The following is a 21637-nucleotide window of genomic DNA, read 5'->3' as shown; positions in this document are numbered from 1 at the left end:
TTGAATTCTGTAAGCTTATTTTGAGTATAAAATCTTTACTTTTCCTTTTTCCTCTCTTTGGTTATTCCTCCTTATCTAGTGATTATAGATCACTAGATCTATAATCTAGTTGCCTCCACTTCACCTTCAGGGTTGCTACTTTCACAGTGTCATATACTGATATTTTAGGGACCCTGATATAGTGGTATCTGAAATACTACCGATCTATTCAGGGTGTTGAAGGAGCATTGCATGTGAAACACTTTTAATTTCTACCAACCTGCAGAACCTGAACTCCCAGAAGCTAGGACCTACTTCTATACTGAGAGCTCAAGACGTCTGTTTCAGTCCACTCACCTCTCTTGTCTATTTTGTTTCTAGTCCATGTTTATCTTATTATCTAGCCAAGATAAACTTTCTGGGTTTTTTTTTTTTTTGATTACTATGAATTTGGAGCAGAACTTACCATGCCATCTTAACTAGAAATCTCCTTTCTTTCTTTCTTTTTTTTTTTTGGCCGTGTTGCACGGCATGTGGGATCTTAGTTCCCCAACCAGGGATCGAAACTGCCCCCTGTAGTGGGAGCACAGAGTCTTAATCACTGGACCGCCAGGGAAGTCCATAATCTCCTTTATTTCTAGAAAGAGTACAATATTTTTTTTACTTGAACACAGTCATCACATGGAACACTTTACTCATTTTTGCATTATATAATATTTAAATTTGTATTTGTAGCTATCTCTTGGATATGGAATACAAATATTAAAACATCAATATTCTCTTTAGAGGTAGTTCTATACTCACTTTACTTATAACATCTCGTTACTATGACATCACAGAGAAACAAGCAAAACAAACTGATGGTAATGTGCAAACTGAAGCACTGAAATCCCCTTGAGAAAAATAATCTGTGAAGACTTTTGACTAAATACAACATCACCATTTGATGTAATTAAGAAAATACATTAGACAAGGTTGCTGTTTAATATTAATGTAGTATTCCTGATTACTCTAGCTCCCAAGCCATGAATTTTCTCTTTTTTCTTTTTTTAAAGGAACATTTATTTATTTATTTATTGGCTGCTTTGGGTTTTCATTGCTGCGCGTGGGCTTTCTCTAGTTGCAGCGAGCAGGGCTACTCTTTGTTGTGGTGCATGGGCTTCTCATTGTGGTGGCTTCTCTTGTTGCGGATCACGGGCTCTAGGCGTGCGGGCTTCAGTAGTTGTGGCATGTGGGCTCAGTAGTTGTGGCTTGCGGGCTCTAGATCGCAGGCTCAGTAGCTGTGGTGCACGGGCTTAGTTGTTCCGCAGCATGTGGGATCTTCCTGGACCAGGGATCGAACCCATGTCCTCTGTGTTGGCAGGTGGATTCTTATCTGTACAGCCTAATAGGTAACGTGGAGCCAATGAAGGTTTTGGAGCAGCAGAAAGACTAAACAGAGAGTTTAGAAAATCTTTCCATATTCCAGATATAATCTAATAGGAGTCTAGACCAAGGACATTAGCATAAGAATATATCTGAAGGAAGAATCTATAGAACTTGTTAATAATGATTCAAGTTTTGCCCCTGAAAAATAAGGGCAATTAGGAGAAGCTATCTAAGTGGGAACACTATGCATTTGATGTGTGAAATTTTGAATTTGAAATGATAAGGGACATCTGAGTTTACAGAAATATCTAACAACCAATTAAAACCGTAGTAGCAAAGGTTGTTTCAAGCTTGGATCTCCAGTCATACTGCCTAGGTTTGAAGCCAACAACTCCACTATTTACTAGCCGTGGGACATTGTGCAAGTTACATTAATCTTTCTGACCCTTAGTTTTCTCATCGGTAAAATAGGAATAATGAAGTAAATAGATTGCTATAAGAATCAAAAGAGAAAATACATGTAGAGCACTTAGAACAAAAATTGTTGGCAGTTAAGAAGCATATTATTTTATGCTTTTTCATTTTAATTTTTAGATTGGAAATGGTGATTTGGGAGCTAACTATATGAAGATAGTTAAGCAGTGAGAACACAGGAGAACTTCAAGAAAGAAAGCAGAAAGGTGGTAAAATTTGAAGGTTTGAAGAAGGTGAATCAAATTTGTACTAGGTTCTTAGTATTGTGCTATGGATTAACCATAATAAGAATAATAGTTTAATGAGAAATATGTTCTATATATAATAGATACTTAAATCCCATAGTTGAAAGAAATTGAAAAGAACCTTAGAGGTTACCTAGTTCAACTTTCTATTTCTGTTATCTAGTTCAAAAGGGATGGAGACTTCCATACAATGGAGACCAATAAAAGAAATTTAAAAATCTTAATCATAACTGAGAGAATATAAAACAATTACACAGAGAAAATTTATTCGATATAGAGTTAGAGTGAAAAGCTTATACGAACTCCATCACCCAACAAGACTGCTATAAAGAGATTAAAGTGTCATTTATCCTCATTTGCCATAAAATCATTCACCAGAGCAATAGCAATACAGACTATGTGTGCTGATTAAACAGTTTTTATAAGTAAAATAGCTTTTTGTCTTTGATTGACCAATATGAAACTGCCAACATTAGATCATTTCTGACCTACAAAATCAGCAATTTCATATGGTTCAACCTAAAAAAAGGAACTCAAACAACTCACCTCAGAAGAAAGTGCTTTGTGGGTAAATGATGTGCCTAACCAAGATCACATCTCCACTGCATTTCAGGGATCTAGGCTGATGGGCGAACACTATGGTCCTCTGGCAAATTAGTCCTTAGCTGCCTTCCTGCTACAGCAGCGGAATTAAGTAAATCCAGCAGACTGCATGGTTTACACAGCCAAAATTACTATCATGGTCTTTTACAGAAAAAGTTTACAGAACTCTGATCTAGATCATGGTTCTCAAAGCATAGTCTGAAGGGTCATAAGTCTCTTTAAGCTAATGTTTACTCTTTGTTCATATGTATGTATACATACATACGTATGTACACACACACATATATATATGTAATTTTTAAAAATAAATTTATTTTATTTATTTATTTTTGGCTGTGTTGGGTCTTTGTTGCTGCACGCGGGCTTTCTCTAGTTGCAGCGAGTGGAGGCTACTCTGCTGTGGTGTGTGGGCTTCTCATTGCGGTGGCTTCTCTTGCTGCGGAGCGCAGGCTCTAGGCGCACGGGCTTCATTAGTTGTGGCACACAGGCTCAGTAGTTGCAGCATGCAGGCTCTAGAGCACAGGCTCAGTAGTTGTGGCGCACAGGCCTAGTTGTTCCACAGCATGTGGGATCTTCCCAGAACAGGGCTCGTGAACCCGTGTCCCCTGAATTGGCAGGCGGATTCTTAACCACTGCGCCACCAGGGAAGCCCCATATATGTAATTTTTAAAGGTACTGCCTGACTAATCTTTCATCAATTGTCCATTAATTCAGGAATAGCTTTTGGCTCTGGCAAATCAATGAGTAGATTATGTTACAGGGTGATTTGTATGTCCCCTTGCACAGATGGAGACAAACTGAAGCCTACTGGAATCATTAGGGGTTACTGATATGAAAGACAAACTTTTAAGTCACAGATTGAGAATCGCCCCTCGAACTTTCCTAAAGGATATATTTATAAAGTACCAGCTTTAATATTAGACTAGAATTGCATCAGGTTATAAATACCAATCCTTTCAGATAGGTGAGCTTAACTGTTGTTTAGCCAAATGTGGGTTTGGTTACTGAGAGATGAAAACCGGACTAGGGCAGTTGAAATTTACAAATACTCTGAGACAATAGAAGTAGGCAGAATTATAATTAGCTGAAATTTCCAAAGAGTCCCAATAAGGAAGTCAGTTTCATACACATATTAAATGCCAGCTTTGTTCTGGGTGCTACACTTGACACTGCAATCATAACACCAATAAGACACTGAATGAGAAAATTAGATGCAGACCTGTCTTTATCTAAAACAGAAAGAATATGGTAATTACTTACAGCCATTCAATCATACACCCCAAAATCCCATACTAAGAAAGTAAGTTGCCCACAGAGAGGATACAATGTCCACCTAATATTCTTATAACATGACTAGAGCTTAATTGTTTTTCAAAAATAATTCAAAATTATGTAAAAGGTAAAGTCTTAGAGGGGGCTTAAGATATTTAAAAGTTCCTGATAATCTTGGTATTACTACTGACTAAAATAGTAATCATTATACTTGTAGAACTCTTGACAATTTTTAAAACATTTTCATACATTTTATCTCCTTCAATCTTCATGACAACCCTGACAACTAGAAATGGCAGATTTTATTATTCCGGTTTTTTAAGGAGATCACCGAGGCATTGTGAAATTAAGGGAACTTTCTCAAGGATACACATACATTAAGAACATATTGATACTTAGCACACATCCAAGACTTTGACTCCAGAAGCAGTGTTCTTTTGCATTTTGAAGGTGAGGAAAGTATGATTAAAGTTATCTTCTGTCTTATAGTGAGTTAACTGAAACATACAATATTAGTTTCCTAATTTTCAGGTAACCTGCTTCCAAAAACCTATAGGTTTCCAAGAACTAGTTAGGTACATAAGAAAGAATGTTGCTTATAAGAATGAAAACAGAAAAAGTTCATTAACAAAACAGAAAGTCAATTCTGCAAACTGTATTTGAATTTCTAGTCACAATAAAATTTATTTTTTATAAGTAGTCTATACTTTTATTAATCAGCATAATTTTAGTCTATAGAGAAGAGGTTACATAAAAAAACAAATTAGATGTTATTTTTTTCAAAAAATGATATGCTTCAGGATTGTTATTTACTTTTTAGACTGACATATTATGAATTTACTATAGAGATATAATTAATTTACTTATGCCACTTTAGTCATATCATTTCATAAAGAAGATATGAGTAACATTTAAAATAGATTATTAAATTGAGTTATTTGTAGTGAAGTGGATGGACCTAGAGTCTGTCATACAGAGTGAAGTAAGTCAGAAAGAGAAAAACAAATACTGTATGCTAACACATATATGTGTAATCTAAAAAAAAAAAAAAAAAGGTTCTGAAGAAACTCGGGGCAGGACAGGATAAAGATGCAGACGTAGAGAATGGACTTGAGGACACGCAGAGGGGGAAGGGTAAGCTGGGATGAAGTGGGAGAGTGGGATGGACATATATACACTACCAAATGTAAAATTGATAGCTAATGGGAAGCAGCCACATAGCACAGGGAGATCAGCTCTGTGTGTTGTGTCCACCTAGAGGGGTGGGATAGGGAGGGTGGGAGGGAGATGCAAGAGGGAGGAGAAATGGGGATATATGTATACGTATAGCTGATTCACTTTGTTATAAAGCAGCAACTAACACACGATTGTAAAGCACTTATACTCCAACAGAGATGTTAAAAAAATTTTCTTAATTAAAAAAATAGATTATTAGATAATTAAAAGCTTTTCCACAGCAAAGGAAACCATCAACAAAACAAAAACACAACCTGTGGAATGAGAGAAAATATTTGCAAATGATGCGACCAACAAGGGGTTAACATCCAAAATATACAAATGGCTCATACAACTCAATATCAAAAAAACCAAACAATCCAATCAAAAAATGGCAGAATACCTGAACAGACATTTTTCCAAAGAAGACATACAGATGGGTAACAGGCACATGAAAAGATGCTCAACATTGCTAATTATTATAGAAATGTAAATCAAAACCACAATGAGGTGTCACCGCACACCAGTCAGAATGGTTACCATCAAAAAACTACAAGTAAATTTTGGAGAGGATGTGGAGAAAAGGGAACCCTCGTACACTTTCGGTGGGAACGCAAATCAGTGCAGTCATTACAGAAAACAGTATGGAGGTTCCTTAGAAAGTTAAAAACTGAACTACCATATGATCCAGCAATTCCACTCTTGGGTATATAACGGGAAAAAACAAAAACACTAATTCAAAAAGCTACATGCACCCCAATGTTCACAGCAGCACTATTTACAATAGCCAAGACATGGATGCAACCCAAGTGCTCATCAAAAGATGACTGACTTAAGAAGATGTGATACACACACACACACACACACACATATATAAACAATGGAATATTACTCAGCCATAAAGAAAAATGAAATACTGCCATTTGCAACAACGTGGATAGACCTAGAGAATATTATGCTTAATGAAATAAGTCAGACAAAGATAAATACTATACAATATCATTCATATGTGGAATCTAAAAAAAATACAAATGATAGTATATACAAAACAGAAATAGACTTACAAACATAGAAAACAAACTTCTGGTTACCAAAGGGGAGAGGGAAGGGGGAGAGGGACAAATTAGGGGTATGGGATTCATGGATACAAACTACTATATAGAAAATAGATAAGCAACAAGGATTTACCATATAGCACAAGGAATTAAACCTATTATCTTGTAATAACCTATAATGGAATATAAGCTACAAAAATACTGAATCACTATGCTGAAACTAACCTGAAGTTAACACAATATTGTAAACCAACTATACTTAAATAAATAAATCAAGCAGAAACTAACACACCATTGTAAAGCAATTATACTCCAATAAAGATGTTTTTAAAAAAAAGAAAATAAGACTTGAAAAATGTTGATGAAAATCAATAAGACCATTCAAAATATAAACAATATATTAGAGAAGAGGAAGTGAACTAGAGAAGAAAATATTTTATCTTTTTGAAAGAATGGCTGAAAAACTATATTTCAAAAGTTTTTGATAGTTTAAAGTATCACACTAAGTTCTTCTGTTAAAACGATATTAGGACTTCCCTGGTGGCACAGTGGTTAAGAATCCGCCTGCCAATGCAAGGGACATGGGTTCGAGCCCTGGTCCAGGAAGATCCCATGTGCCTCGGTGCAACTAAGCCCGTGTGCCACAACTACTGAGTCCGCGTACTGCAACTACTGAAGCCCGTGCGCCTAGAGCCCGTGCTCCACAAGAGAAGCCACCGCAATGAGAGCCCTCACACCTCAACGAAGAGTAGCCCCCACTCGCTGCAACTAGAGAAAGCCCGCACAGCAACAAAGACCCAACGCAGCCAAAAATAAATTAAAAAAAATTTTTTTTAATGATATTAAAGCTAACTGCTTATAAAACTTGAGTATTATATTCCCAACTTTATTGCAAATTTCAGGCCAACACCTCTCCCAATCCTCTGCTATGCTCAATGTTCCCAACTGCAGAACCTCTCATAAAATGAAGCTCAAATGGGATAACACATACAAAATTGCTTTTACCAGTGATTTTTTTTTTCTTTGCGGTTCGCGGGCCTCTCACTGTTGTGGCCTCTCCCGCTGCGGAGCACAGGCTCCAGACCCGCAGGCTCAGCGGCCATGGCTCACGGGACCAGCCGCTCTGCGGCATGTGGGATCTTCCCGAACCGGGCACGAAGCCGTGTCCCCTGAATCAGTAGGTGGACTCTCAACCACTGCGCCACCAGGGAAGCCCCAAAATTGCTTTTAAAAATATACAGTTGTATATAACACATTATTACATACAGCCTCTCAATAAACAAGAATGCATAGGATGTAAAACTTTAAAACCCTAAACATTTTTTATTTGACTGACATAATTTTAAAACTCAACACTGAGAAAAACTTGAAAGAACTTGCCCTTTCAGGTATTAAAATATATTACAATATATTGTAATATATATATATATAAAATACAAAATATATTACATATATTTATATATATATACATATATACATATATATATATATATATAATACAAAATATATTACAAGGGTGCCCTTGACTACATGCACTTATCTGTGTTCCCTTCCCAAACCCACCGAAATAACAGTAAAGGTACAAAACAAAAAAGTTATCTATTAACTGATAAGCATAGAGAAAATAACCATAGTGACTAGAGCATATGAGAGATTTCAATAAATTTTTAGAAGAAGGCAGAGAAAGTAGTATCCTAAGCAACTAACAGAGGAATGCTAATGAGGAATGAGTCAATTACCCTGCAGATTATCTGAAAGACTCACCATTTAGAAGTGGAAGGAGGATTCTTTGAAGCCTGTATACAGCAGGCTGGACCCTGAGGCACCTCCCCGCCCCCTTAATCTATGTCATTAAATGGAAGCTGAAGAAATTAAACATGGAAAGCTCTGGTCTTTGGCAAGCTAACACAGCAGAGGGCTTGGCCTGAAAACAAAATGATTAAGTGGAAGTTTACATGCCAAATCACTGAATTTCAAGCTCTCTTCCCCTTCCTTGCTCACCAGTAGCAAAACACTACACACACACCTCTCCACTCCTCAGAGAAGACTGGAACATTCTTTTCTCTGAAAAAAATTAAAAGCTCCAGAGAAAAGGAGTACTTAATTTGGACATTCTAAAAGGACAGATCTTTGCCTTTTCACCCTAGGGCGAAACTCACCAGCTGATAAGCTCACTCCCACATACTAAGCTTCCAATTAGCTTTGTTATAATCTTAAATATAGAGAGCCAAAGGTAGCCAGATATCTGAGGAAACTCTCAGTCAAGAAAGACCTCTGACCTAAACCAACAACAACAAAAAAGAAAATATATGAAAAGAAACAAAGACAAAATGGGGCTTGCGGGGGGGGGGGGGGGGGGGGGGGGGGGCGGGGGGGGCCAAAACAAAAAATAACTCTCTAACTAATATCCCTCAAATATTGTCTTATAAAATATTATCTTATCAGAGAGATAAGTAAAGCTACTGCTTCCATGAACAGACTATCACTTAGAAAGGAATAAAAAAGAATCATTGGGAAAAAAATAGAATAGTTGAAAATTTTAAAACATTAGTAAAAGGGTTGAAAAATATAAGAAATATCTCAGAAAGCAGAACCATAAAAAAGTTTAAAAAATTAGGGACTTCCCTGCTGGGGCAGTGGTTAAGAATCCGCCTGCCAACGCAGGGGACACGGGTTTCATCCCTGGTCGGGGAAGATCCCACATGCTGCGGAGCAACTAATCCTGTGCGCCACAACTACTGAGCCTGCGTTCTAAAGCCCGCGAGCCACAACCACTGAAGCCCACGCACCACAACTACTGAAGCCCGCGCGCCTAGAGCCTGTGCTCCGCAACAACAGAAGCCACCGAAATGAGAAGCCTGCTCACCACAACGAAGAGTAGCCCCTGCTCGCTACAACTAGAGAAAGCCCCTGCGCAGCAACGAAGACCCAATGCAGCCAAAAATAAATAAATACATTAAAAAAAAAAGTTAAGGAAATTAAAGACAGTCCTGGAAGTCTAATATTTGTCTAAAGAGTATTGTAAAGATTGACTAAGGGAAGAAATAATTGAAGAAAATTTCCTGTAACTGAAGGACACAAATCTCCATACAAAAAGAGATTTGCTCCCAAATGCATCACTGTAAACTTTCAAAAAAGCAGGGATAAAAAGATCCTGAAAGTTCTAAGAGATAAAAATTAGATCACATACAAAGCATTGGGAGTCAGAATAAGAGCAGATTTCTCAAAAGCAGCAATGCATGATGAGAAGAACTAAATCAAATCTGGAAAAGCAATGAAGGGAAGGCCTAAGATGACAGCTACACAGAACAAGCAGCTCAAATTCAAGCAGGAAGATTAAGTGACTCTAGAAAGCAGATCACTAGGAAACATAACTGATATGTTTGAGCATATTACTCATAGCCATATAGCAGAAATGTTAGAGCAATTGGGAAAAAAAATCAATGGTTATTCAGAAAATTAGGTTAAAAAAAAAAGCCAGTATTAATTCCAATAAAAATGAAGGGACATGATATTCAAAAAAGGAGGAATGGTTATAGGGCACTAAACCAACTAAGTTGGTTTTTTTTCTTCCAGTTTTATATATATATAAATATATATGTGACACACAGCACTGAATAAGTTTAAGGTGTACAGCATGATTTTACTTACATATATCGTGAAATAACTACCACAAGTTTAGCGATCATCCATCATCTCATATAGAGACAAATTAAAGAAACAGAAAAAGACTTTTTTCCTGGTGATGAGAACTCTTTAGGATTTACTCTTTAACAACTTTCAGACAGCATACAGCAGTGTTCATTTTATTTATCATGTTGTACACTACATTACTAGTACTTTTAATCTTATAACTGGAAGTTTGTACCTTTTGACTGCCTTCATCCATCTTCTCTCTCCCCACCCTCCACCTCTGGTAACCACAAACCTGATCTCTTTTTCTATGAGTTTGTTTCCTTTTGAAGTATAATTGACCTACAACACTATGTTACACACATTGTGATTTGCTATTTCTATACATTTCAAAATGATTACCATGATAAATCTAGTTATCATCTGTCACCATACAAAGACATTACATAATTATTGACTATATTCCCCACACTGTACATTTCATACCTGTGACATTTATTTTGCAACTGGAAATTTGTATCTCTTAATCTCCCTCACCTCCTTCATCTCTCCTCCACCCAAACCCCTCCCCTCTTGCAATCACCTACTTCTCTGTATCTATGACTCTGTTTCTGTTTTGTTATGTTTGCAAATGGCAAGATTTCATTCTTTTTTATGGCTGAGTAATATTCCAGTGTGTGTGTGTGTGTGTGTGTGTGTGTGTGTGTGTGTGTGTGTGTGTATACCATCTTGTTTATCCATTCATCTATTGAAGGGCACTAAGGCTGCTTCCTGATCATGGCTATTGTAAATGATGCTGCAATGAACATAGGGGTCCATGTATCTTTTTGAATTAGTGTTTTCATTTTCTTCAGATAAATACCCAGGAGTGGAACTGCTAGATCATATGGTAATTCTATTTTTAATTTTTTGAGGAATTACCTAAGTCCCTAATACTGTTTTCCATAGTGGCTGCACCAATTTACATTCCCACCAACAGTGTACAAGGGTTCCCTTTTATCCACATCCTCACCAACACTTGTTATTTAGAGGTGATATCTCATTGTGGCTTTGATTTGCATTTCCCCTATAATTAGTGATGTTGAACATCTTTTCATGTGCCTATAAAGCTGAAAGCATTTTCTCTAAGATCAGGAACAAGACAAGGATGCCCACTCTTGTCACTTTTATCCAACATAGTATTGGAAGTCCTGGCCACAGTAATCAGAGAAGAAAGATAAATAAAAGGAATCCAAATCATTCCTGGGAAGGAAGAAGAAAAACTGTCACTGTTTACAGGTAAGATGATACGATATATAGAAAATCCTAAATATACCATGACAAAACTATTAGAACTCATTAATGAATTTGGTAAAGTTGCAGGATACAAAATTAATATGCAGAAATCTGTTGCATTTCTATACACTAACGAAGAACTATCTGAAAGAGAAATTAAGAAAATGATCCCATTTAGGGACTTCCCTGGTGGTCCAGTGGTAAAGAATCCACCTTCCAATGCAGGGGACATGGGTTCGATTCCTGGTCAGGGAACTAAGATCCCACATGCCGTGGGGCAACTAAGCCCACGCACCAAAAGTACTGAACTAGCATGCCTCAGTGTGCCACAAACTACAGAGCCCATGTGCTCTGGAGCCCATGTGCCACAACTACAGATCCCGTGCGCCCTGGAGCCCATGTACCACAATTAGTGAGAGAAAAAAACCCGCATGCCACAACTAGAGAGAAGCCTGCGCACTGCAATGGAAGATCCCGCACACCTCAATGAAGATCCTGTCTGCCGCAACTAAGACCCGATGCAGCCAAAAAAAAAGAAAGAAAATGATCCCATTTACAATCACATCAAAAAGAATAAAATACATAGAAATGAATCTGATTAAGGAGGTAAAAATCTGGTACTCAGAAAACTGTAAGATGCTGATGAAAGTAACCAAAGACTTCCCAAACAGATGGAAAGAGAAACTGTGCTCATGGATTAGAAGAATTAATATTATTAAAAAGACCATACTACTCAAGGAAATCTACAGATTCAATGCAATCTTAACAAAATACCAATGGTATTTTTCACAGAACTAGAATAATTCTAAAATTTGTATGTAAACGCAAAAGACCCTGAATAGCCAAAACAATCTTGAGAAAAAAGAACAAAGTTGGAGGTATCATGCACCTTAATTTCAAACTATACTACAAAGCTACAGTCATCAAAGCAGTATGGTATTGGCACTAAAACAGACACATAGATCAACGGAACAGAACACAGAGCCCAGAAATGAACCCACACTTACATGGGCAATTAATCTGACAAAGGAGGCAGAATATAGATTGGGGAAAAGACAGCCTCATTAATAAATAGTGCTAGGAAAACTGGACAGTTATGTGCAAAAGAATCAAACTGGACTACTTTCTCAACGATACACAAAAATAAATTTAAAGAGTTAAATATAAGACCTGAAACCATAAAACTTCAGAAGAAAATATAGGCAGTATGCTCTTTGACATCAGTCTCAGTAATATTTTTTTGACTAAGTTTTAAAAATACTTGTTAGTTCACAGTAACATAAACACTTATTTGATTTAATAAAAATTGTAATATGGGGTTAGATTGTGATGGTGAAGGAGAGCTAAGTCCTAATAGATAATGCTTTAAATTAATAAATCAAAACGTAGCATATAAACATGTGATTTAGAAAATACTAGAGAAAGCAAAAGGGTTGAAGGTACACGACACTGGAGATTGGAACTGGAGCAGGATTGGAAGAACTGCTTTTAAACATTATAATCCTTTAATATTTGACTTTTAAAAGTAATGGACATGTACTTTAACAAAATGACAATTATCTTGAAAAAATAAGCCTGAATGTGAACCTTACTAATTAAAACAGAATGGTACTGGCACCAGAACCATAGAGCAGTGGAACAAATGAAAAGAAATCCACAAAGAGATAAGAAAATATAAAAGAATGTAGTGGTATGATCAATATACTAATTTCCTATGGCTGCTGTAACAAATTACCACAAACTTGGTGGCTTAAAAGGATAGAAATTTATTTTCTCACAGTTCTTGAGGCCAGAAGTCTTAAATCAAGGTATTAGCAGGGCTGTACTTTCTGGGAGACTCTAGAGAAGAATACTTTCTTCCCTCTTCTACCTTCTAATGGCTGCTGGCAGTCCTTGGCTAATAACAACATAACTCCAATCTCTGTCTTCACATCACCTTCTCCTCTGTGTATGTGTCTAATCTCCCTCTGTCTCTCTCCCTCTGTTTTATGAAACAGTATGGACGTTTCTTAAAAAACTAAAAATAGAACTACCATATGACCCAACAATTTCACTCCTGGGTATATATCAGAAAAAAAGAAAAACACTATCTGAAAAGAGACATGTACTCTCCAACATTCATAGCATCATTGCTTACAATTGCCAAGATATGGAAGCAACCTAAGTGTCTATCAACAGATAAATGGATAAAGAAAATGTGGTGTACATAAATACAATACTACTAAGCCACAAAAAAGAATGAAATTTGTCATTTGCGACAACATGGATGGACTTGGAGGTTATTATGCTAAGTGAAATAAGTCAGACAGAGAAAGACAAATACTGTATGATATCACTTATAAGTAGAATCTAAAATAAAAGAAACTAGTGAATATAACAAAAAGGAAACAGACTCAGATACAGAAAACAAACTAGTGGTTACCAGTAGAGAGAGGGAAGGGGAAAGGGGAAAAATAAGGGTAGGAGATTAAGAGGTATTTATTTATAAAATAAAATAATATTTATTTATAAAATAAATAAGCTAGAAGGATATATTGTATAACACAGGAAATACAGCCAATGTTTTATAATAACTATAAGTGGAGTATAACCTTTAAAAATTGTTGTAACTTATATAATATTCTATATCATATAGAATACTTATATAATACACCTGTAACTTATATAATATTCTATATCAACTATATCTCAATAATAAATAAATAAATAAATAAATAAATAAAACCTTCTATTCATTAAATCAGGTCCCCCATGGGGAAAAAATTGCCACATCTCATAGCACTGATGCCAATGAGTAAATGTCAGATACAATGAAGTTTGCATCAGATTCAAAGAGGATGACCATGCATCTCATCTAGACTGAAGCAGATTTGGTTTTGGCAAATAGATTAGGTCCTGAAGAGCAATTCCAATAATTAATTAACTTGAAAACATGAATTCTTAAAGGCATAGCAGCCAGATTTAAGGAAGAGGTAGGCAGTTTACTTGGTGCCTATATTATCACAGGCTAGCAAAGAAGACTACTGAAGAAGAGATCATTATGTTTAAGGCGGGGAATGCTTCGTTTTAAGCTCTTCTGGTTTCTGTGAGGAGAAATTTTCTATAAATATTCCCAGCCTCTTGCCCTTTCTCCCCTACAGCGAGAAGCCTGACGGGTGAATTAACCATTGGTCCACATTTCTTGACTGGGTAGAGCTAATGTATCAAGTCATAAAATTAGTGAATTTAGTCCTTTTTTAACCTTTTACTCATCACTTGTGACCTAATCAGTGTGAGGCAAAAGTCTTAGGTAAGTGTGTCTAGTATGAAGACCCAAACTTTCCCTTGAGTGGACTCTTCCAGGTCTGGACTAGGGGACAGAAATATTAAAAGACCATTGACATGATACACACCCTCTAACAGTTCTCTCAATAATAAAGCTGATATTTTATTTCCATCTGCCTAGGTCTTTGACTACATCTGAATTGGTTTCAATCTCAAGAGGGAACAAAAAGGTGAGAGGTATTATGTATTGGGCTCCCTAAAACCTAGAATGGCCAGGATAGTTTTAATTTTCCCTGCCAAGGGGCAAAGCATGGCTGTAGGGAAACAGAAACAACAAGCTGGTAGTCAACCTTCTATAGTAGACAAAAGTACCCTAGAAAAATCAGAGATATATCAGCATTGACCTGCCTCTGGAACCAGTGATTAACATATGCTGTGGGAAACTGCTACAAGAGAGCATATGAAAACTGTCACCAAGGGCTTCCCTGGTGGCGCAGTGGTTGAGAGTCCACCTGCCGATGCAGGGGACACGGGTTTGTGCCCCGGTCCGGGAAGATCCCACATGCCGCGGAGCGGCTAGGCCCGTGAACCATGGCCGCTGGGCCTGCGCGTCCGGAGCCTGTGCTCCACAACGGAAGAGGCCACAACAGTGAGAGGCCTGCGTACCGCAAAAAAAAAACCCAAAAACTGTCACCAAGAAGCCAGTTAAAGAAGAGATCAAGATAATGTACCCAGTCACCTACCTATTCAGCCTCTAAGGCAGTTATTCCAAGGGCTAGTTATTCCATGGTACAGGGTTATATAAAACTACTTATACTACTCTTGGGCAAAAAGTAGGGCAAAATAGAACTACTCCTTTCAACAATAAATAACATGAAAAATAAATAACATGAAAAAGTAGCACTATAAGAAAAGGAGGGACCGTAACGTGAGAAAGAGAAAATTATATATAAATTTGAAAAATTGCTTCATAAAACAGGTTTAAAGAAAAACTGCTCTGCCTGTAGATAAATGGAATAATATTCCATAAAAGAGATTTTTAAAAAAGAGCTGAAGGAAGCAAAAGATATAAAGAAAAAGAAGAGGAAAAAAATACCACAGAACTTGAAACTGCATTAGAAACAATTCCAAGTAGAATAGATACTTCAGAAAACTAAGTGAATAACACGGATGACGAGCCTGGGAAAATCATTCAGAATGAAGATTACAAGATAAAGGTGGTTAGATTCAAACAAAGTGGTTGGACGGAACAATATGATGTATAGATTTGGAAGATAAACAATTGAGATCTAACGTAAGAAATATTCTTAGAGAGGGACAGACATATGGAACAGCCAAAATATTCAAGAATATAAAGCTGAAAATTGAAAAAAAACAAAACAAAACAAAAAAAAACAAAAAAAAAGCTGAAAATTGAAAGGGTTCACCGTGTTCCAAGAAAAATTAATAGAGAATGATCAAGAATAAGACATGCTGTGGGGGGCTTCCCTGGTGGCACAGTGGTTGGGGGTCCGCCTGCCGAGGCAGGGGACACGGGTTCGTGCCCCGGTCTGGGAGGATCCCACATGCGGCAGAGCGGCTGGGCCCGTGGGCCATGGCCGTTGAGCCTGCGTGTCCGGAGCCTGTGCTCCGCAGCAGGAGAGGCCACAACAGTGAGAGGCCCACATACCGCAAAAAAAAAAAAAAAAAAAAAAAAAGACATGCTGTGGAATGTTGCTGAATTTTAAGGGTAAAGAAAGAATGCTACTAGCATCTAGACAGAAAAAAAGAGGGCCACCTACAAATTAAATAGTTTATCCTGGCCTCAGGCATCTCTTCAGCCACATTAGAGAATGGATAAAAGTGAGACTGTACAGTACTAAAGGAAAAAGAATATAACATGGAATTTTCTACGTAGCTGAAATACAATTTTAATGGATATATAACATTCCATGTGTATGGATGTACAATAATCTACTTGACTGGTCTATTATTGATGGATATTTAGATTGCTTCCAGAATTTTATTATTTCAAACCATGCTAAAATTAGTAAAAAAAAAAATATATATATATATATATATTTAAATACATGCAAGTACACCTATAAAATAAATTCCTGGAAGCACAAGGGCTGAATCAAAGCGTTTATGCATTTTAAATTGTTCTCATTTTGCTAAATTGTCCTCCATAGAGATTATACCAATTTTTATGCCCAGTACCAGTAATGTAGGAAAGTGCTTGTTCACTACAACTCACCAATTTTCAAAAATCTGGAAAATAAGAGTAATAAAGGTATTTTTAAGTAATATTAATTAAATCAGTATTGTACTGGTATTCCACTTCTACTTCAGAAAGTTAAGAGAACTCCCATCCTAACAATGAGAATAAACTATTGATAGATAACCTACAAAATTATGTGTTTTCTTAAAGCCAATCAGAGAGCTGAGGATGCCAAAAAAAAAAGCTAATGAACTTAAATCCAGAAAGTGAATAGTCCTGCCTAGGACTCATGACTCCTTTCATCTTTGGCAGAACAGTAGGAAGAGAAGGAAACTGCTTGACCAAAAAAAAAAAAAAAGAGGACAAAAGACAAGTGAACTACATCTTTAAGTCCTGAAAAAAGCTGGCCAAGAATTCTATACCCAATAAAAATATCCTTCAAAAATGAAAGGAAAATAAAATTTCAGACAGATAAAAACTGAAAGACTTTGTCCCACACAGACCTACAGTACTAAAAATCCTAAATATTCTTTAGGGTGAAGGAAAATGATAATATATAGAAACTCAGTTCTATAGGAAGCAAGAGAGAAATCAAAAAGGGTAAATATATACTGATAAACACAAAGCAAGTTTCAAAAATATACATGTGCATCTTTAAATTTCACTAAAAGAGTATTGATTCTTTAAAAATAAAAAATATAAAGCATATGTAGAAGTAAAATGTATAACAGAAGAAAAGATAAAAAGATGATAAATGGAAGTCTAAGTTGTAATACTCTTACATTGTTCATGAAGTACTAGAATATATTTGAAAATAGGCTTTATAAATTCAAGATGCATATTGTGATCTCTAGCACAATCAATAAAAAAAAATAACACAAAGAGGTAAAACTAAAAAGTCAAGAGAGGAGAAAAAGTAGAATATATTAAAAAAAAAACTCAATTTACTAGAAAGAAGGCAGGAAAGAGGACCAAAGAGTAAGTAGGAAAACAGAAAAAGAACACCAATATTTTGTGCTTAATCCAAACACAGAAAACAATTACAAAAACATAAGTGGATGATATAAATACTGTTAAAAGGCAGACTGTAAGACTAGATAACAAGTAGTACAACCCAACTATATGTAGTTTATAAGAAACACACATTAAACATAAATACAGATGAGTTAAAAGGAAAAGGATAAAAAAGATATGAGACAAACATTAAGCTTATATTAATGTCAGACAAAACAGGCTTCCAGGTGAAAAGTATTTTCAGAGGTAAGATGACCATTTCATAATAATAAAAGGGTCAATTTATCAAAAAGACATAGCAATCTTAAATATGTATGTAATTAATAACAGAGCCACGAAATATGAGAAAAAAAATTGACAGATCTAAAGGGAGAAAAAGACAAATCTACAATCATAATTAGAGACTTAACACTCCCCCCAGAGTAACTGACTGAATAAGGAGACATAAAACATGTGGAGATTTAAAAGATCTGAACAACACTTTCAACCAACTTGACTTAACTGACACTTATATAAACCACTCCACCACCACCACCAGCCGAATACAAATTTTTTCCCCAAGGGTACTGGAACATTCACCAAGACAAACCTTAGGATAGGCAGAAAACAAACAAACAAAAAATCTCAATAAATTTAAAGGTTTTGAAATAGTGCAGAGTACGTCCTCTGACACCAACAATGCTAATTTAGAAATCAATAGCAGTGATCTATTTAAAAAAAAAATTCCCAGATATTTGGAAGTAAAGTAACACATCTAAATAAATAACAGGTGACAGAGAAATTTTAAAATATTTTAAGCTAAATGATAATGAAAACACCCAAATTTGTGGGATGCAGCTAAAGCATGCTTAGAAGAAAACTTATAGCTTTAAATACCTATCAATATATGAAAGTAAAAAAGGTACAAAATCAATTATTTATACTTCCACTTTAAGAAGTTAGAAAAAGAAGAGCACAGTAAACCCAAAGTAGAAGAAACAAAATAATAAAAATAAGAGTAGAAACCAGTGAAATAGAAAACAAGCAAATAGAGAAAATCAGTTGGTTCATTTGAAAAAATTACTAAAATTTACATGCTTCTAGCAAGATTAAGAAAAAAAGAATAATATAAATGAGCAATATATAGTGGGCAGGAAGAGAATGGGTATGATACAAAAACAACTTTAGCTTTATTGGAAATGTTTTATTTCTTTATTTAAAAAATATTTGAAAGAAATATGACACAATGTGAACAGTTGTTAATGTTGGCTGTTGTAACTATTTATTGTGGTAATTCAGTTTTGGGGCTTTGGTTTTTTTTTTTAATCTAAACTAAATCCACACAAAAAAATTCTTTTAAAACCTAAAGTGTTATCTGCAAATGAGTCTACAATAGGAAAATAATAATAATTACATAGAAGGTGAATATTGGATGCAAGAAGTTTGAAAAGTCTGACTTCAGAAAAAAGGAAGAAACCTAACAGATGAATGAAAAACAAACAAGGGAAAAGGGGAATAAGGATGTTATTAAATAACAAAAGCCAGTTCACATGAGGAAATCTTTCCAGTCACAGACATACTGAAAAGTCCTTCACACACCTCACCTGTTGTTGTTAAATAATAAAAATTTAAACGAGGCACAGTGCGTACTGAGAAAGGTAAACTATAAAGGAAAGGGGGAAAATTTTAATATAGTATGTACCACACAATGAAATAAAGTTTGACAGCACAGTAGAACAAAACAATACTGTTTAATATCTGATATTTAATATTTTGATATTTTGTCCTAGTTCAGTCATTGGTATAAATTTTATTTTTATAATAAATATTTCTAATAAAAATATGGCTTCCTAGTTTTTCCACCAGTCTTAATGTTTGTAGTTTTTGCACTTTGGACTGGCTGATCTCTGAGCAACCACCTAACTCTAATGTTAATTACTGGTAATTAGAACAATGTCTTGCACATAACTGTTTTAATGTCAAGATGTACAATCATTTTGCACTATTAAATAAACACAGAAATTTCAAAGAATACTGAGTACATTAGGCATACACAACGAATATAAAACGACTAAAAAGCCTGGTCATATAAAAATATATACATACTATTGGATGTTTATTTGGCCAATAAATGTATAATTAACTCCTACTAAAGGATGGGCACCTGTGGTTACTCCATAAATATTGATGTGAAGATGATTAAAGTAATATCACCTTACAGTACGTTGCCTGAGTCGTGACCAAATAAATCAATACATAAATACTTAGAAAAAACCCCAAACGATGGATAAACGTTATCTTCCCAATAAGCTATTTCACAGTGACCCAGAGTTTATGATTGCTTTCATGCTCTGTGCATCAAAATCATCTATTACATGAAAAATAATCCCACACCCTCTACTGGCAAATCCACAGCATCGCGGGTTAGTTGCCAGGATGGATTTTTTTTCCACTCTCCATCTTTCTCAGAGCATCAGGTATCTGACAGCTGACATCATCTGGGCATCTGACCAGATGATCCAGTTTCCATGAGCCGGACCGGTGCGTGGCGCTGGGATAAAGGCCTCAGGCAGAGAGATTTGTGCGCGGAACCCCTCGGGAGCTCGCGCCTTCTGCACTTTGTCTTAAACCGCACATTTACTTGTGTTTTGTTTTTACCCATTGCTAGCCATTTAGTTTGTAAGGAAGACATTCCCACTACGAAATAATAACATGAAAATAAGCACAACATAAAAAGGAGGTCAGCAGGAAAGCACCTAAAGGCCGTGAGCATCTGCTTCTAATGGAAGCGATCCGCACCTTCGAGAGAAATCACCCAAACAAGCCTCAGGCCCCTGCGCTCGTTCGCTCGCTACCCGGGGCGAGCGTGGGTGGAAGCTCCCTTCGGCCCGAGGGGACGCTGCCACGCCTAAAACTACTCTTGGTCCGATCTGCCCAGGGTAAGCCCGGAGGAGCTCGGACAGGACCTCGTCCGGGAGCGGAGGCCGCAGGGGCCGGGGTCCCCAAGGGAACCGTGAAGGCCGACGAGAAGCCCCGAGAGACCGCGTGCGCGCGTGGCGGTCCCTTCCCGCCGCCCCTCCACCTTGGGGCGTCGCCATGGGAACCAAGGGTTTGGCCTCCCAGCCTCCGCCGGGGAGGGCGCGGCCCTTCCTCCGCCCGGAGAGAGGGGGCCAGAGGAGGCCGCAGACACTCACCTCGACGCCGGAGCCGCGACGCGCCGGTCCTCCGCCCCCTCGGGTCGCGTTCGGCAGCTCGGAGGTCGGTCCTGGCGCCCGTTACCGCTGCCGCCGCTCGCGAGCCCTGCGCCGCTGCCGAGCCTCACCCGCAGCCGGTGCCCCTCCGCACCAGAGCGTGGAGGTGTCGGGCTCCGGCTGCGGAAGGCGGGAGATTTAAACCCCGCGGCTTGGCGAGCGCAAAAGCCGCGCTGCCCTCGGCGCCTCTGCCCCGGCGTCCGCGTTCACTCCGTTCAGGCTCTCGCGTAACCCCGCGGGAGCCACGGCTCTCGGCCGGTTCTTGAAGAAACTCCGGGACCCTCTCTGTTCCTCCTTTCCCGAATTCCTCTTCATTTAATGACAAACACCAAACCGGTCAGAACATCGGTATAAGGTACTGAGTGGGAGACCTCCGAGGCGTGGGGAAGTGGGGGGAATTCTCGGCTCCTCTTCTGAGTCCCGAGCCCGGAGCCCGGGTCCCCCGCCTCCTCCCAGCCCCACCGCACCTGCCGGGCCCTGGGCTGCCACCCCTCGGAGGACGGAAGCTTCTGAGCCTCGGTCATTCCTGAACTCTCAGGCGCTTCCCAGCACCAGTGGCCGCACGCGGTAAACGTTCACGTGCTGTATGTAACTTATTTTAAAGGTTTAAAGAGGATTAAGTTAATAACTGTTAATAACTGACCTCAAGTGTACATTTACATAAGCATAATTTGTCATAAATGAATCTTCGAGTCAAAAGTAAAATTTGCACCTAAAAACCTCGGAAAAAAATTGGAAATAAGGCAAAAGTAAAATTATGTTATTGGTGGAAGATAATTTAAACCCAAAGTGCTTTCTTTTTTAAAAATT

At 37.4% G+C, this 21637-nt stretch overlaps 1 protein-coding gene across 1 annotated transcript in view; it reads right to left on the bottom strand.

The window, feature by feature from the left end:
• ICA1L (islet cell autoantigen 1 like) overlaps positions 1 to 21320 on the bottom strand; it is a 69892-nt gene extending 48572 nt beyond the window's left edge. Inside the window, exon 1 of the mRNA XM_067740961.1 lies at positions 20771 to 21320. The gene's annotated coding sequence lies outside the window, so the exon portion shown is untranslated. The remainder of the gene's footprint in view (positions 1 to 20770) is intronic.
• Between the last annotated feature and the right edge of the window lie 317 nt (positions 21321 to 21637).

This window comes from Pseudorca crassidens, chromosome 6 (assembly GCF_039906515.1).
Source record: "Pseudorca crassidens isolate mPseCra1 chromosome 6, mPseCra1.hap1, whole genome shotgun sequence".
Taxonomy (NCBI): domain Eukaryota; kingdom Metazoa; phylum Chordata; class Mammalia; order Artiodactyla; family Delphinidae; genus Pseudorca; species Pseudorca crassidens.
The sequence above is the reverse complement of the archived record's forward strand: the minus strand, read 5'-3'. Positions and strand labels throughout refer to the sequence as shown.